An 18,889-nucleotide genomic window follows, 5' to 3' on the forward strand; every position below is an offset into this window, starting at 1 on the left:
ATGCGATGATTGATATAAAAAGGTTGATGTCTCGAATAAGACAACCTAGCCGATCGGGTCGTGATCGGACACCATGCCGCACACATGGTGGTGATTGTGCTGGAAATTGTAATTGATATTGAGAGTGATTATGGTTGATGTCTCTAAGGAGATAGCCTAGCCGTTCGGGTCGTGATCGGACTCCGTGCTAAGAGTATGGTGGTATTGGTATTGTGAATAATGGTAGTGTGAACAATGGTATATCGGTGCTAAGAATCACTAATCTGAAAATATGGGAATTTACGTGAAACTTGATGTTTTGGTATTGTTTGGGAACTTTCATTGATTTTATGATTATTCCTCCTTGTATATTATTTGCTCTATTGAGAGGGTGTTTAGTTATACATACTAGTTCTATTCGACAGTACTAATGTCCCTTTTGCCGGGAGCACTGCATCTTTAATGGATGCAGGTAGTTCCACAGCAGGAGATATTGATCAGTGATAGCAGTACACCTTCTTCCCAGCTGACTTGGTGAGCCCCACTTCATTCTGGGGTCATGTATCTTTTGTACTTTGGGTATTCTGTTTGAAGTATAGCCGGGGCCTTGTTGCCAGCATTATCATTGTACTCTTCTTTATCTATAGAGACTCCGTAGACATAGTGTGGGTTGTATAATGGTGCTGGGGAAGTCAAGCTCATTATGTTGTGTTTGAAGTACTATTTCCACTTCAAATTATGAAAAATGTGCGTGAAATTGAGACTTTAAAAATGAAGTAACTAATGGTAAGAAATTGGTATTGTGAACATGATCACTTCATTATTTGATTAACACATATATATATTCTCTTTATTCATGAATGAGTCTGGGTAGAAGGACCGGTCGCGCTCCTCGATTTTGGGGTGTGACAGTCCATCCCCATAAATAGAAAAAAAAAAAAAATTCTAGATGCCATAACAAGTTTTGGCTATAACTTGTTTTGGATATTGATTTGCAAATCTGCAAGTTGTCAAGTTGTAGGCGTCAGTCAAAGCAATTTGCAATTGCAATAACCAATCATTTTGATTGAGGAAGATAAGGCGCTCAACACTATAAAATGAGAGCTTCGGCTCTCATTTCAACACACCATCTTAGGGGAAAACATATCTGAGAGTTAGAGAGTAATGTGAGGTATTCACAGGCTGTGTAGTCTGATAAGGAAAATAGAGAGTGTGGTCGATATTGTAGTGAGGTGGGAATCTTAAAAGAAGGTTATTTCTTTTGAGTGTATAGTGGTCCCTGGAGTAGATTACTTAGGACTACTGAGTGTAAATTCCTCATTATAGTAGATTACTTTGCTCCTCTCCATCCTGTGGTTTTTTCCCTCATTCAGAAGGATTTTCCACGTTAAGAATCTTTGTGTCCTTATTTTTTTATTCTTGTTGATTATCGTATATCGATACTACGTTAATTGTTTGTTGTTATTATCGTGAATATTATTTCTGTAAGGGGGTGGGGGTGGGGGTGGGTATACTTATTCCCAACAAAAAATACATAAAATCGAAAATGAAATTTTAATTATATTCAAGATTCATGGTGATGCATCATAGGGTGGGACATATTTAATTGAATATTGATAGGTAGCTGAGAGTTTGTCACGACCCAATTTCTCCTATAGGCCGTGATGGCGACTAACGTCACCGCTAGGAAAGCCAACGGTAAACTAGTCATGTATTTATTCTTTTTAATAATTTCAAAGTAGTTGATTTGTATTTATTAAGTAAATGAGAAGTGGAAAATTTAATAAAGTAAGTGTAAGCTCATAAAGGAGCAAGTATAGTGATATAAATACCCAAACAAAAATCAAATGTTTACTAGCATGTTTCCAAGACCCGGTGTCACAAGTGAATGGACAACTAGTAGATTATACAAAACACTAAGCTACCGTCTGAAATAGAGTAGACAGAAAGTAAATACAAAAGGGAGACTTCGAGTGTTGCAGAACGGACTTATAAAGAAGCTCACCAATAACCCTTGGGGTAATGGGGGTGCGCGCCTAACTGACTGCTAGATGCATCTGCCTCAGATCCTGCACGATTAGTGCAGAAGTGTAGCGTGAGTACATAAACAATATGTATCCAGTCTAACATCGAAGAAGTATTGACGAGGGATTGACATCGACACTTACTATGGGCCAACAATAAAATACAGGAATTCTAAATAGGCATGAGATATGTGAATAATAAAAATAATAATAATACGATAGCAAGCAGTGAATAAATGATTCTTTAACTGATTGTAAATCCCAAAAATATCTTCAACTAACACATACTACTCCAAATAAAATTCGGGCCAACAAATGAATTATAACCCCTCATTTCATAAAACAAATAGTATCAAGTGTATTCAGGCTCCAATCATTAACACGCACGATTTATGCCAGCATCTATTATACTGTCGAGGCGTTCGGCCCGCTCCACAAGAAGAGAGAATACTCTATGAACATCCGATTTAAAAGCTATTACAAGACTAATACACAAGGAAGCACAATTTCCATTAACGGTCAAGTAACCCGCCAAAACTCAAAGTAAGTGAAATTCGGTCTTTACGAATCCTTTATCATGTTTTAATATAACTTAGGCACTTAAATTAACAAGTAGAGTGCAAACAATACAAGTATTTCATGATTTGGGTCCTAAAACTACCCGGACTTGAGCATAATTAGTAACTACGCACGGACTCTCGTCACCTCGTGCATGCGTAGCCCCCACAATTAGAAGCAAATAGAAATTTAAAATACCTATGGGGTAAATTCCCTCTTACAATGTTAGGCAAGAGACTTACCTCGTCTCAAATCTCACTTTCTGGCCCACGAACTCATTCTAAAGTCTTAACTTGGTGCCGAACAATCCGAATCTAGTCAAATATTATATAAATTAATCAATATACACTCATAAGTTCATAATTTAGCTATTAGAGTAATTACATAACCCAAATTGGAAGATTGGTAAAATTCACCCCCGGGCCCACATACCCGGATTCCGGAAATTTTCAAAGATAAATGTTACCCATAACCTCATGAACTCAAATATATAACTTTCGCCCAATTCCATAATCATTTTTTTTGTGGTTAAATCCCATTTTTATCAAAACCTAGATTTTTCAACTAAACCCCCAATTTCTACAAGCTATGTGTTAAGAATCTACCCAAAATATATGTATTAAACTCATCTTGTATAGAAATTACTTACCTCAAAGTGCTAGGTGAAAACCCCTCTTCAAAAAGCTCTAAAATCGTACAAGAAGTGAAATAAATGAACCAAAATAGCCTAAGTCCCGACATTAAATGAACCTCACTGCCCCAGCAATTTTTGCTTCTGCGGATCCCGGGGCGCACCTGCGACACCGCACTTGCGGATAATCCATCGCAGGTGCTGTCCTAGCCCAGGCTGCCTCCCTCCGCTTCTGCGGACAGGCTTTCGCTTAAGCGAACCCGCTTCTGCCAAAGGCCTATCGCACCTGCGACCCACGCCTGGTTGGCCTTGCTTCGCACTTGTGGATGGGCTATCTCTTCTGCGAATCCGCTTCTGCGGAAGGCCTGTTGCACCTGCGCCCCGCGCCTGGTTGGCCTTGCTTCGCACCTGCGGCCCCATCATCGTAGAAGATAGCCTGCTTCTGTGTACCACTGGTCACTCAACCCCGGGCCGCTCCTGTGATCACAGGCTCACTTTTGCGAGCTCGAACCTGCGGCCAAAATCACGCAGGTGCAGACACACCAGAACTAGTGCACCAGCAGTCCCTCATGCAATTTTTTCGAGTCTGATTCCAATCTGCTTCGCATCTGGGGGCCCCCGGGACCCCATCCAATAATATTCACATATCCAACAACATAATACGGACCCGCTCGTGTGATCAAAACACCAAACTAACATCTAGAAATACGAATCAGATGCCAAAATGCATGAATCAAACTATAAAACTCAAAAACTTCTAGAAACACTTCCGCGCGTGCGATTCCTATCAAATCAACTCAGAATGATGCCAAATTTTGCGTGCAAGTCACAAATAATCATACGGAACTATTCCTAGGCTCAGAATCCTAATCGGACCTCGATAACACCAAATCCTACTTCAAAACAAATTTAAGGAACTTGAAAACCTTCAATGCACCAACTTTCAATATTAAGCGTCGAAACGCTCCCGGGTCATCCAAAACCCAGTCCGAACACAAACCCAAATCCAAAACCATGATATGAACCTATTGGGACCATCAAATCCTAGTTCTGAGGTTGTTTACTCAAAACATTGACTCAAGTCAAACTTAACCATTTTAAGCCAATATTAAGGAACTAAGTATACTGATTTCAACCCGAAACCTTCCAAACCCAAACTAACCATCCCCGCAAGTCATAAAACATTAAAAGCACATATGGGGAGTCTTAATTAGGGGAACGGGGACCTAGAAAGCAAAACAATCGGTTGGGTCGTTACATTCTCCACCTTTTAAACAAACGTTCGTCCTCGAACGGGTCTAGAATCGTATCTGGAGTGCCGAATAGGTGTGGATATCTGCTCCGCAAGTCCTCCTCGATCTCCCAAGTTGCCTCCTCGACTGGTTGACCCCTCCACTAAACCTTTACCGCAGAAATCTTCTTGGACCTCAACTGGCGAACGTGCATGTCAACAATGACAATTGGCTCCTCCTCATCACCCAAGCTCTCATCTAGTTGAACCGTGTTGTAGTCTAACACATGCGACCTGTCGGCATGATACTTTCGAATCATAGACATGAGGAAAACTGTATGAACTCACGATAGACTGGGAGGCAAAGCAAGCTCGTAAGCAACCTCCCCAATTCACCTCAACACTTTAAATGGACCTATAAACCTTGGGCTCAACTTGTTCTTCTTCCCGAACCTCATCACTCCGTTCATCAGCGAGACTTTCAAGAGAACGTTCTAACCCACCATAAATGATAAATCACTCACCTTATGATCCGCGTAACACTTCTGTCTGAAATGTGCTGTACGAAAATGCTCCTAAATCAACTTTACTTTCTCCAAGGCATCCTTCACCAAATTAGTACCATATAACCTAGCCTCCCCGGGCTCGAACTATCCGATGGGGGAACGACAACGTCGACCATTCAAAGCCTCAAATGGAGTCATCTCAATGTTGGACTGATAATTATTATTATAAGAAAACTCGCCAAAGGCAATAATCGATCCCACTACCCTCCAAAGTCAATCACACATGCTCTGAGCATATCCTCCAAGATCTAAACCGTATGCTCCGACTGCCCGTTGGTTTCCGGATGTAAGGCTGTGCTGAGCTCTACCCGGGTCCCCAACTCACTCTATACTGCCCTCCAGAAATGCGAAGTAAAATGATGTCCTCTATATGATATGATGGAAACAGGCACACCATGCAACCGAACAATCTTCTGAATGTAAATCTGGGCCAATCGCTTTGAAGAATACGTGGTCAAAACTGGAATGAAGTTTGCCGACTTGGTCAATCTGTCGACAATGACCTAAACTGCATCAAACTTCCTCAAGGTCCGCGGCAACCCTACTACAAAGTCCATAGTAATGCGCTCCCATTTCCACACAGGTATAACCATCTACTGGAGTAGGCCATCTGACCTCTGATGCTCATACTTAACCTGCTAGCAATTTAGGCACCTCACTACATACTCAACTATGTCCTTCATCATCCGCCGCCACCAATAATGCTGCCTCAGGTCGCGATACATCTTTGTAGCACCTAGGTAAATAGAATGCTAAGACCTGTGTGCTTCCTCTAAGATCTTCTCCCTCAATCCATCAACATTAGGGACACATAGGCGACCCTAGAGTCGAATAACACCATCCTCACTAATAACAACCTCCTTGGCACCACCCTATAGTACCTTCTCTCATAGAACTAACAAGTGCAGATCGTCGAACTAACGAGCCTTAATCTACTCAAATAATGAAGACTGAGCGACGGCGCATGCAAGAACTCGGCGGGGCTCTGAAAAATCCAACCTCACAAGTCTGTTAGCCAAGGACTAAATGTCCAAAGCTAATGGCCTCTCCTCTGCTGAAATGAATGCCAAACTACCCATTCTCTCCGCCTTTCTACTCAAGGCATCTGCAACTACATTCACCTTGCCCGGATGATAAAGAATGGCAATATCATAATCTTTTAGTAACTCAAGCCATCTGCGCTGCCTCAAATTGAGATCCCTCTGCTTGAAAAAATGCTGTAACCTGCGATGATCGGTGTAAACCTCACAGGACACCCCATAAAGATAATGCCTCCAGATCTTGAGAGCATGAACTATCGCGACCAACTCTAAATCGTGTACGTGATAATTCTTCTCGTGGGGCTTCAGCTGACGTGAAGCATATATAATAAATCTCCCCTCCTGCATCAATACACACCCCAAGCCAATGCGTGAAGCATCGCAATACAAAGTATACATCCCTGAACCGGAAGGCAACACTAACATCGGTGTTGAAGTCAATGTGGTCTTGAGCTTCTGAAAGCTCGCCTCGCAATCATCGGACCATCGGAACAGAGCAATATTCTGGGTCAAGCTAGTCATAGGTGCTGCAATAGATGAGAAGTCATCCACAAATCAGCGATAATAACATGCTAACCCTATGAAGCTTCTGATCTCGGTCGTTGTGGTAGGACGAGGCCAACTCTGAACTGCCTCGATCTTCTTGGGATCTACCTTAATACCCTCGCCTGATATGACAAGTCATAAGAATGCCACAAGATCTAACCACAACTTGCACTTGGAGAACTTAGCATATAGCTTATGTTAACACAAGGTCTAAAGCACCACTCTCAAATGCTGCTCGTGCTCCTCCATGCTACGCGAGTAGATCAATATATCATCAATGAAGGTAATGATAAACGAGTCAATATATGGCCTGAACACCCGGTTCATCAAATCCATAAATGCCACCAGGGTGTTAGTCAAGCCGAAGGACATTCATTAATAGGAACTCATAGTGGCCATATCTAGTCCGAAAAGCTGTCTTCAGAACATCCGAATGACGAATCTTCAGCTAATGATACCCTGATCTCAAGTTGATCTTAGAGAACACCCTGGCACCCTGCAACTTGTCAAACAAATCATCAATACATGGCAATAGGTAGTTGTTCTTAATGGTAACTTTGATCAATTGCGATAATAAATTTGCATAGTCCCATCATTATTCTTCATGAACAATATCGGTGCACCCCAAGGCGACATACTCGGTCTGACCCCTTTTCTAGCAACTCCTCAAGTTGTTCTTTTAACTCTTTCAACTCTCTCGGAGCCAAGCGATATGGTGGGATAGAGATAGGCTAGGTACCTGGAGCCAAATCAATACAGAATATGATATCACGATCTGGTGGCATACCTGGTAGATCATAAGGATACACATCGAAGAACTCCCGCACCACGGGCACTGTTACACCTCATATTTTTGTATGTGAGAGTACATCATAAGTCAATTGATGGAAGCTTATACATGAGATCGTCTTTGAAAGTACATAAAGTAAGTTAATCATGTTACCTTAGATATTACAAATCTATAAGATCATGTATAAAGACTATCAAGAGGGTTGAAAGGCTTAGGAGCTAAGCAAATTGAAGAAAATAAGTTTCGTCAAATGTCGACAAGTTGAGAATGTTATAACATGGACTTTTGGGGTGATACTAGGGTTCCTAACGTGAAAACAAGGTTATGTTATGAGTTATTTTTGTCGTATTATAGTCATGTGTTACATTTTTAAGTCAAGCGAGTTTTGGAGAAAAAGTTGGCAAAGGTCATCACCAGTTACATTCATAATGTGCTTAATATTAGGTCAAATGTAGAAGAGCTTCTCTCCTAATATACTTGGAATTACAGGATGATCCAAATATTAAATTGAAGATCTACGAGTCTACTTTCTAGCTTATTAAAACGTTCATCAATACTACATTGGAGTAGAAAGATATTTGCAGTTTTGCGAGACTGCGCAGACTGCATAGGTGACAAGTAGGTGGGTCACTAAAGCTTTTTGAGAAATACCTTTCGTGTGTTATATGATGCATTTTTGGGACATATTATATACAAAACTTAAGGTCTTGAATTTAGTTTCCAATACTTTTAACCGTTCATTTATACAGCATACGGATAAAAAGATATAAGTGTTGGAATGAGGGCCAATGCTAGGGGTGCCAAGTGGCACCTTTTTGACTTTTCAACAAAATGGATATTTTTATCCCTTATGTCGTCTCTTTATTCATTTTTCCAGAGACCACGACCAAATAAGACCCATAAACTTACCCTTAAGCTCTCTACAAGGGTGTCAAAATAAGACTAATATCCCAGGTACGAAATCAAGAAGCGATAACATTAGAACGATCCCTACGACGTAAGTATCACTATATAGCCTCTCTTTTTCTTTGTAGTTTGAGTTTTGAAAGGTATTTAATAGTTAATAAAATTTCTAATTTCTGTATTTAAGATTTTAAATATCAAGGAATGTTGATAAATTTGTTTCCTAATAGTTAGAACTCACGGGACTGTGATGGGAAGCCGTGAGTTCAAGTTATTCGACTTGTAATGGACTGTTTTGTGGGCTGTTTCATGTTGTTTTTGGGCTGTCTATTTTGCTAATGTTTAATGGAGTTTTTGGAGGTTAAATGGTATGGAGAAACACCACATAATGGCGAAATGGTGGATTAGTGGTTCTTTGTAATATTTTCGGGGTGTTTGACACTACTATATTTGTCGTTTTGGGTATGAAGTGATTGGGCTGTGTTGAGCTGTTGTAAGATAAATATAACATGGATTTTGACTTGAATCCACTGTAGGAGGTAATTATATTTTGTTATTGCATGTGCTTAAGGTTATCTTGATGTTGATTAAGTTAAATGGATGGGCTAGACATGAACTAGTGAGTAAAGTTGCTAATTGAGAATAGTTGGAGTTGTGAATTATTTTCTTTGTGATAAATATATGGTATAAGTCTGGAATCATTGATGAATGACTTTATTATGATGTTAATGATACTGTTAAGTTAAATTAAGGAGTCTATAAGGTGTGATATGGGGTATACAGGTTTCAATCGGAGCTTGTCGCTCGTCGTGAAGTAGTTGTGACTTGTTGTTATATGGTGTCTTGTTATTCATAATTATGTATTGCTGGATTGCTCTGGTCATTGTTGTTGGTATATGGTATTGGAGGAGGCTCTTGTTACAGGGGAGATGTTTCCCAAATTTACAAAAGCGAGCTACTAGTTTAAGTTGCGGACTTAACCTTTACTCAACACTAATTTTAAATCTCTTTATGCTATGGTAGATTGCGTTGAGTTGTTTGAAGAATTGCTTGGAAGGTATTAAGGACTCAATAGAGTTAAGGTATGTTAAGGCTATCCCTTCTTTCCTTTTGGAATGATCCATATGATGCAATGAAACGAGCAAGCACGCAACTTTCACAAATAATTCTATTCCTAGAAGTACTAGGGTTGCGTATGTTCTTGAATCCCCATATGTCCTACTATTATATCGTCTGTTCATGGGTCTCATGACATTCTGAGAGATCTTATTGACTTACTTCATTATGCATTGCATTCATTTATATATGTATATTGACCCATGAATAGATGGCGTAATGGTTGGCCTTTCTTCGCACCTGCGGATGGGCTTTCGCTTCTGCGAACCCACTTCTGCGGAAAGCCTGTCGCACCTGCGACCCACGCCTGGCTGGCCTTGCTTCGCACCTACGGCCCCATCATCGCATAAGCGAGCCCACTTATGCAGACCACTGGACACTCACCCCCAGGCCGCTCCTGCGATCACAGGCTCGCTTTTGCGAGCTCGCACCTGCGGCCAAAATAATGCAGGTGCGGACGCACCAGAACTGGTGCACCAGCAGTCCCTCATGCAATATATCCGAGTTCGATTCCAATCCGCTTCGCATTCAGGCCCCCTAGGAGTTCATCCAATAACACTCACATATCCAACAATAAAATACAGACCCGCTCGCACGATCGAAACACCAAAATAACATCTAGAAATACGAATCGGATGCCAAAACGCATGAATCGAACTATGAAACTCAAAAACTTCTATAAACACTTCTGCACGTCCAATTCCTATCAAATCAACTCGGAATGATGCCAAAATTTGCATGCAAGTCACAAATCATCATACAAAACTATTTCCAAGCTTAGAATCTCAATCAGACCTCGATAACACCAAATCCTACTTCAAAGAAAATTTAAGGAACTTGAAAACCTTCAATGCGCCAACTTTCAATATTAAGCGCCGAAACGCTCCTGGATTATCCAAAACCCGATCCGAATACACGCCCAAATCCAAAATTATCATACGAACCTATTGGGACTGTCAAATCCCAGTTCCGAGGTCATTTATTTAAAATGTTGACTCAAGTCAAACTTAACCATTTTAAGCCAATATTAAGGAACCAAGTGTTCAAATTTTAACCCGAACCCTTCCAAACCCGAACTAACCATCCCTACAAGTCATAAAATAGTAAAAGAACATACAGGGAGTCTTAATTAGGGTAATGAAAACCTAGAAAGTAAAATGACCGGTCGGATCATTACAGAGTTGTATGTCTTCACTTTAATTTGTTGATGGCAACACGATATAGAGTCACACGAAAAATAGATGACATTCACATTTTGCGTTAGTTTCCCTAAATTAAAATTTATCCATCATAACAATAAAATTATAAAACTTACTTTTTATTTTATTAAAGTGATTAAATTTTATACTCTTTGTTTGTCCCAAAAAATAATCTTCAAGGTCAAAACAATTAATTTAAATGATGGGCCATAAGCAACAAATTGGATCTGAAAGATATAATTTTTTGTTAATACAACGTGATAGAGAAGTGGAAATGAATTTAATGACATAATATTATAAAAATAAAACAGAGAAGAAATAATTCTTATTGGATGATCCTTGATAAGATGATGAGCCGAACAGAACTTGAAGAACTGAACTATGGCAAATTTAGGAGCAAGTTGTTGTGAATTAAAATGTATACAATTGTAGAGAAGAAAGTTAGACGATTACAATGGTAGTAAAGTGTGCCTATTTATATTATTAGTTATATGTAACCATTCTCCTTGAATTACGGGTATATTATGAGCTTTTACTCATCCCATCCGTTACTTTTGAAATACTTGTAACGGTTGAGTAAATGCTGGAATTCTGTAACTGATGAGTTAATTATGTACTATTGAGTCAATTCGGTAACTGATGAGTTAATTTAGTAACTGATTGCCTTGTTCTGCCCGTTACCATTTATTGCATTTATTGTACGTTACATAATTAATCTGTAATTGATGGAGTAATGATGGTAAAACCCGTGTATTAATTTGGTCAACCCTGAGGGTGTTTCACATATCATCATTACACATCACTCTTCACTTTGCTGACAAGTGTTGGTATTTAATAGACCCACATGGTGAGTTTAGTTTTTCACTAATACACTCTTTTGAATAACCATCCGGCTTTCTAGACTTATTTGTCTAATTAATTCAAATTTGCGTTAGGTATGACCATTTAAGGGACAATGTTCAAAGGATTTTTCCATTATCGTGCTGAAACCGTAAAACTTTAATTAAGGATGAAAAGGCCTCTTTCACGACCCAAAAATCCAACTAGTCGTGATGGCACCTAACCCAACCCGTCAGGTAAGCCAATTAACAACATCCAATTCCAATGAAATTTAATGAGACAATAAATAGAAGAAGATATTTGTATCTTATACATTTTTCAAGGACTAGTAGTACAAATCATGAGCTTCTAAGATATAGAGTTTACAAAAATAAAATACACAATCTGTTGAAATTTACATGATAGATCTGAAATACTAAAGCTACCAAGATCAATAGGCAGCTATGACTGGAATGCAGGTACATCTTCAAATCCAGCTCCCGCGCGTACGCAGCTACATCAGCATCCAACATATGCACGCAAGGTACAGGAGTATAGTATGAGTACAACCGACCCCATGTACTCAATAAGTAACAAACCTAACCTTAGGTTGAAACTAGTGACGAGCTGGAACAAAGGTTGGAGTCCAACACCAATAGCCAACAACAGTTCATAAAAACATAATAAAAGTGATAAAAGAAGTAACTTAGAGATATAGTGCTCAGCTCGTTCACAGTTCTGGAAAATAGGCATGCTTTTCAAGTATATCAGTGAAAACCCAAATCTTTTATCGAAATCACCAAAATATGAGTACGTTTGTAAAACTGTGATTTTTCCCAAAACATTTAACATGCAAATGTTTCATTTTCAAATGGCATGAGGAGAGTACATCTCTATGCCTATATGTTAATGTGTATGTGAAGTCATGAATGACGCAATATCGTACATCATGAGGAAAATGCATCTTTATGCCCGTATGTCAAGTGTGCATGTCGAATGCAGTACAACTCAGTGATAAAACCATATGCAGACTCTAAGAGTATCAATTCACCCAGTCCTCCCTATCACTCGGCACTCGCTCTCGCACTCGGCACTCGCACTCAGTAGGTACATGCACTCACTAGGGGTGTACACACTATGGATGGGCTCCTTCAACCAAGCGCTATAACAAGCCAATCATGGCAGAAATCAATAAAACATGATGCGGCATGCAACCCGATCCCATCTTAAATCAATAATACATGTTGCGGCTTGCAACCCGATCCCATCAATATCCTCACCATTAGGCCCTCGGCCTCACTCAGCCATTAATCTCTCCACTCTCTCGGGCGCACAATGTCATGAAAATTAGCCCAAAATGATGATGTGATGTATTAATAAATGGTAACCGAGACTGAGATATGATATGTAAATGAATGTGTATGACTGAGTATGTACTTGCAATGTAAGCAAATAACCCCAATAACAGAAATGACCTCAGTGGGTCCCAACAGGATAAGCATATAGCCTAGATATGGTTTCTAACATGGTTCACAGCTCAATTACTCTAGCACGTAGAGATTTCATAGATACAAATAAGATTAGCTAACTACACTGGACCATATAAATAACCGATTCACAATTCACACGGTGCATGCCCACACGCCTATCAACTAGCATGTGTGTCACCTCAACACCAAACACATAACACGTATAATCAGGGTTCATACACTTAGCTCCAAGTTTAGAAGTGTTACGTACCTCGAACAAGCCAAATCCAATATCGAGCAAGCTAAGCGATGCTCCAAAAATGCCATCACGAGCGTACCGACCCCCGAACGGCTCAAAACTAGCCAAAACAACTCAAATACATCAAATAAAGTCTAAGGAAACAATTCCAATTGATATAGGTCGAATCTTTACTAAAATCCCAAAATCAACAAAAAATCAAACCCGGGTCCACACCTCGGAACCCGACAAAACTCACAAAATCCTACAACCCATTAAATTTCAAGTCCAACCATACTAGTTTCACTCAAATCCAACTCCAAATTGATGTTCAAAATTCGAAAATTCTCTTTATGAAACTTTAGGGTAAAACCCCTAATTTCTCTTTATAATTCATAATCCAATTTACAAAAATGAAGATAGAATCACAAAATATAATAAAAACCGAGTGTAGAACACTAACCCCAATCCTTGTGATGAAATATGCTTCAACAATCGTCTCAATCCGAGCCCCAAATCTCAAAATTTGATAAAAGAACCAAAAACCTCGATATATAGCTTCTGCCCAGGCATGTTGCATTTGCGACGCACTTAGCCACTTCTATGGAGAGGCACTAGAGAAATGGTCCCCACACCTGCGGAGAAACATCTGCTCTAGCGACATCGTAGATGCGACACCATGACCCGCATATGCACCAACTCCCGCTCCTGCGCTCAAATTCTCGCATCTGCGCGCATGCAGGTGCGTTACAAAAATCCTCTTCCGCAGTCTTCTTCACCAGCTATCACCTTGCTTCTGCGATGGAACACCCGCATTTGCAAAGTCGCTTCTGCGGCCAAGACTCCGCAGATGCGGCTAAACCAATACCAACAACTCTTCAACAAGGCAACAAGAAGAAAAATGATCTGAACCGCGTTCGTAACTCACCCGAGCCACTCGAGACCCCGACCAAATATACCAACAAGTCCCATAACATAATACGGACCTACTTGAGGCCTCAAATCACACATAACAATATCAAAATGATGAATCACACCTTAATTCGAACTTGAATGAACTTTGAACTTTGAACTTCCAAAACTCGTACCGAAACATATCAAATCAACGTGGAATGAACCCAACTTTTGCACACAAGTCCCAAATAACATAACGAAGCTATTCAAATTTTCGGAACCACAATCCGAACCCGATATCATCTAAGTCAACTTCTGGTCAAACTTATAAACTTTCCAAACCTTCAAATTTCCAACTTTTGCCAATTAGCGCCGAATACTTCTAGAATTTTCCAAATGCAAATCCGGGCATACGCCCAAGCCCAAAAATCATCATCCGGACCTAACGGAACCATCAAAACTCCGCTCCATGGTCAAATTCACAAAAAGTTAAACTTAATCTATTCTTCCACTTAAAGCTTCTAATATGAAATTCATTCATCCAAATCACTTCCGGATCACCTGAAAAACCAAGATCGGCTATTCACACAAGTCATAATACATCATACAAAGCTACTCAGGACTTCAAATAGCAGGAAGGAACGCCAACGCTCAAAATGACCGGTCGGGTCATTACATTCTCCCCCACTTAAACATACGTTTGTCCTCGAACGTGCCAAGAGTTGTTCCAAAAGCCATCAAATCGATGTGTATCCTTACCATGCACATACCCGGGGGTGATACCATGTCACCCTATTCCATATAGACCCGACAACACAATATAATTGAAGATCATTACTTCAACCTTAGCCCGTAAACCATAGAATCCAATTTCCAACATCTGGAATTTCCCACAAGACAAGAACCTCGCAACTACACACTGTATAAGTCTCAACAATTTGTATCAAGCCATAACCATAACCCAAAATGTGATCACATGACATACCACACAACTCGCTTACTTGTAGCAAAATTTCCGATTATGGTGGTTGCTCAAACAACTCAATACCGGTAATAAACCTCATATCAAACAAAACCTCGTTCTAAAACCTTCGTACATTACCGATGATGAAAGAAACATGCAGAAACTCACAACCATTCATCAGACCAATAAGCCATGGAGCTCCCTTCCCTTCGACAAGAACTATAGCAATTTCTAAGCCGATCAACATTATCCTTCCAAATATACCGCAAACAAATACGATAGCACCCATCCAAGGTCCGATGACCTCATCTCATCACACAACCACTCTAGTGACATGCCACATCAATACAACCTAAAACCCCAACCCACATAATCCGTGCACCAATAAACAACAACCCAAATGTACTCAATCATGGAAAATGACTCAAACGAGAGAACTATCCCGCAAGTTCAACAAGTACCACCACAACTGCAATGATACAAACCCATCTTACATAGTAGAACCAAGACACGCGAATCTAACACAAAGGATCATATCCCGACATAACCCAATTGCAATGCGTGACCCTATCCAAACACGGGTCTATATGAAATACCTCAAGCCACCATGCTCTAAATCAATAACTACATGTAATTCGACATCAAATACCCGAAGTATATGACCATAACCACGGAAAATCAAATAGCACAATATACCACAGTCAAGAGAGAACATAACCAAGGCGTAATCAAATATTCGATACCCCAATAACCATCTCGCTCAAATCCCGCTACAAGACCCAAACAGAACCGCACCATGTGTGCTTATAACCAACAAATTTGAACCCCACGTGGCATAGAAGGGTAATTCATAGAACATATCAACACGAATACACTCAACTCTGACCGAATGGCACATCCCTCAACAATAGTAGTACAGAGTCAACCAATCCAACCCGATGTAGAATACACATCCTTATTGGGCCTACCAATGGACCCTAAATCAACTCTAGTCACCTGCAAATAGATCAATAACCCTCCGAAAGTATACAATAACTGAATCATAACACATATTATCATCTGGCTAGCTTTGGCCACAACTTCACAGTCCACAACCACGAAACAATCTACTTCTTAGAACTCCCAGTCTCCGAATTCATAGAACACACGAATCACCATATCTGCTGCAAACTCTACCGCCCGAATGTTTAACACATCTCCCATACACGATCATCTAACAAGGAATACTTCCATAATTCTTCCATGCCACATAGCAAAATCTAAATATCAGCAGTCGATCAATCAAGCGAGTACCGCAATATCAATGAAGCATCCGTAAGTCAACACACAGTGCGCCTTCTGAAATGCGCACCCTTATCAGGAATTACCAAGTAGTTATAACATTCATCTAAATATCTGAAACTATCCATGTTGTCCAAAATTCATGACCTTCCCTCCAAATATGAACCGTGACTCGCACATGCAAATCTCAATCCTACACAACACACCGCATCTATCATGACATCATATGAAACGTACGAGAATACCATAATCAACTCTAAGTCACAAGCAGAATACATACCCGATCAGTCAGAAACCTTCCATTTGATCTCATCCAGGAGAAAATCATAATACACAACATGTTCTTCACATCAGTAGGAAATATTCATCCCAAGCCATAATAGAAACTATCGAGAACTCTTCGAAACCCATTTGCCCATATCCAAACCATCATAACTGAGTCTCTCTAACTCAACCAAGCCATTCCGTCACTGAGTCTCTCTAACTCAACCAAGCCATTCCATGCCACATAACTGAGTGCCCATATCCGTCACGAATAACAACTCAAATCATTCCATGATTCCCATCTACCCAGAAAGTGTAACATATCCCGTATCCAGAAATTCCTTTACTCGAGTCATCCTTGATCTCAACCTCTCCAAGTCATAAACAGTCCACAAGTATGCCTCACACCAAAACCAATACAATATGTAACCATGCAATCAAATCGTCGATAGCAGACTCCCCCACTTAGCTCAATGCCATAGAATAGAACATCTGATAACTCACCATACCCGTACTTTGTTACTGCCATAATACCGCATGGAGATTCAACTAAATCCTTCATAAGCTCACATAACACTAACCATATAGTACCTCAAATCATCTACTAAGCTAGCATACATCCACATGACGATTAGGTCAACTTTCTCAACCAAATTCAAATCTCAACACATATACCCCACTGGTAGAAAGGAAACTCTCCACACAACATTATAAGGATCACACCTCCGTAGATTACTCCTCATGAGATAACCCACCTGCTTAGCCTCAAATTGACATCTTCCTATACCCTTTTGCAGCCATGATTACTATGCCATCACTTAATATTCCTGAGTCTCAACTCACAATAAGACATGAAAATCTACTTCATTCACAATTAAACAGCATGAAAAATCTTTCAACACACTCATAACTCGAGACTATATGTCACATTAAAACATCAATATTGCACCCAATAGTCCTTTTTACATCTCAAGCAAACTATTCTCGTCACATTCAACCCATCTGAACACATCTCGCAGTCACATGATACACATCATATAGCCACCCAACCACTCATCGAGTCACAAATTCCACTCATAGGGACGCTACCAGACATATAAGTCCAAAAGCACGTGCTCACACAATCAAAATCCCCGTGCTCAAGCTACAGTCATAACCCAGACTCAAGTCCTCCAGACTGGCCCATCATCAACACACAGAAATCACATCTCGCACCTCATCCATGAAATCACAAGCCGTCGATGCACGGCTGATACCGAGCACTCACATGCGCACATGAATGTGTGGAGGGAATTCAAAGAGTTATGTTTCAAGCTAAATCAATGTCGCACGATAAGGAAAGAAAGATGGGAAGTTTATCCTAAATGCCATGTAGCCTCTCAAAGATAGGTATGGACATCATCATACCTATCCGTAAGACTCTACTCGATACTTGCTCATGACTTCTAGAACCTATGATCCTAGAGCTCTGATACCAACTTGTCATGACCCAAAAATCCAACTAGTCGTAATGGCACCTAACTCAACCCGTCAAGTAAGCCAATTAACAACTATCCAATTCAATTGAAATTTAATGAGACATAAATAGAAGAAGATATTTGTATTTTATACATTTTTCAAGTACTGGTAGTACAAATCATGAACTTCTAAGATATAGAGTTTACAAAAATAAAATACACAATATGTTGAAATTTACATGAACAGATCTGAAATACTAAAGCTACCAAGATCAATATGCAGCTATGACTGGAACACAGGTACATCTTAAGATCCAGCTCCCGCCATACGCAGCTACATCAGCATCCAATATTTGCATGCAAGGTGCAGAAGTGTAGTATGAGTACAACCGACCCTATGTACTCAATAAGTAACAAACCTAACCTTAGGTTGAAACTAGTGACGAGCTGGAGCAAAGGACGAAGTCCAACACCAATAACCAACAACAGTTCATAACAACATAATAAAAGTGATAAAAGAAGTAACTCAGAGATATAGTGCTAAACTCGTTCACAGTTCCGGAAAATAGGTATGTTTTTCAAGTATATCAGTGAAAACCCAAATCTTTTACCGAAATCACTAAAATATGAGTACGTTTGTAAAACTATGATTTTTCCCAAAACTTTCAACAAGTAAATGTTTCATTTTCAAATGGCATGAGGAGAGTACATCTCTATGCCTATATGTCAATGTGTTTGTGAAGTCATGAATGATGCAATATCGTACAGCATGAGAAAAATGCATCTTTATGCCTGTATGTCAAGTGTGCATGTCGAATGCAGTACAACTCAGTGATAAAACCATATGCAGACTCTAAGAGTATCAATTCACTCAGTCCTTTCAGTCACTCAGTCCTCCCAATCACTCGGCACTCGCTCTC

This window comes from Nicotiana tomentosiformis, chromosome 2, assembly GCF_000390325.3.
Source record: "Nicotiana tomentosiformis chromosome 2, ASM39032v3, whole genome shotgun sequence".
Classification (NCBI taxonomy): domain Eukaryota; kingdom Viridiplantae; phylum Streptophyta; class Magnoliopsida; order Solanales; family Solanaceae; genus Nicotiana; species Nicotiana tomentosiformis.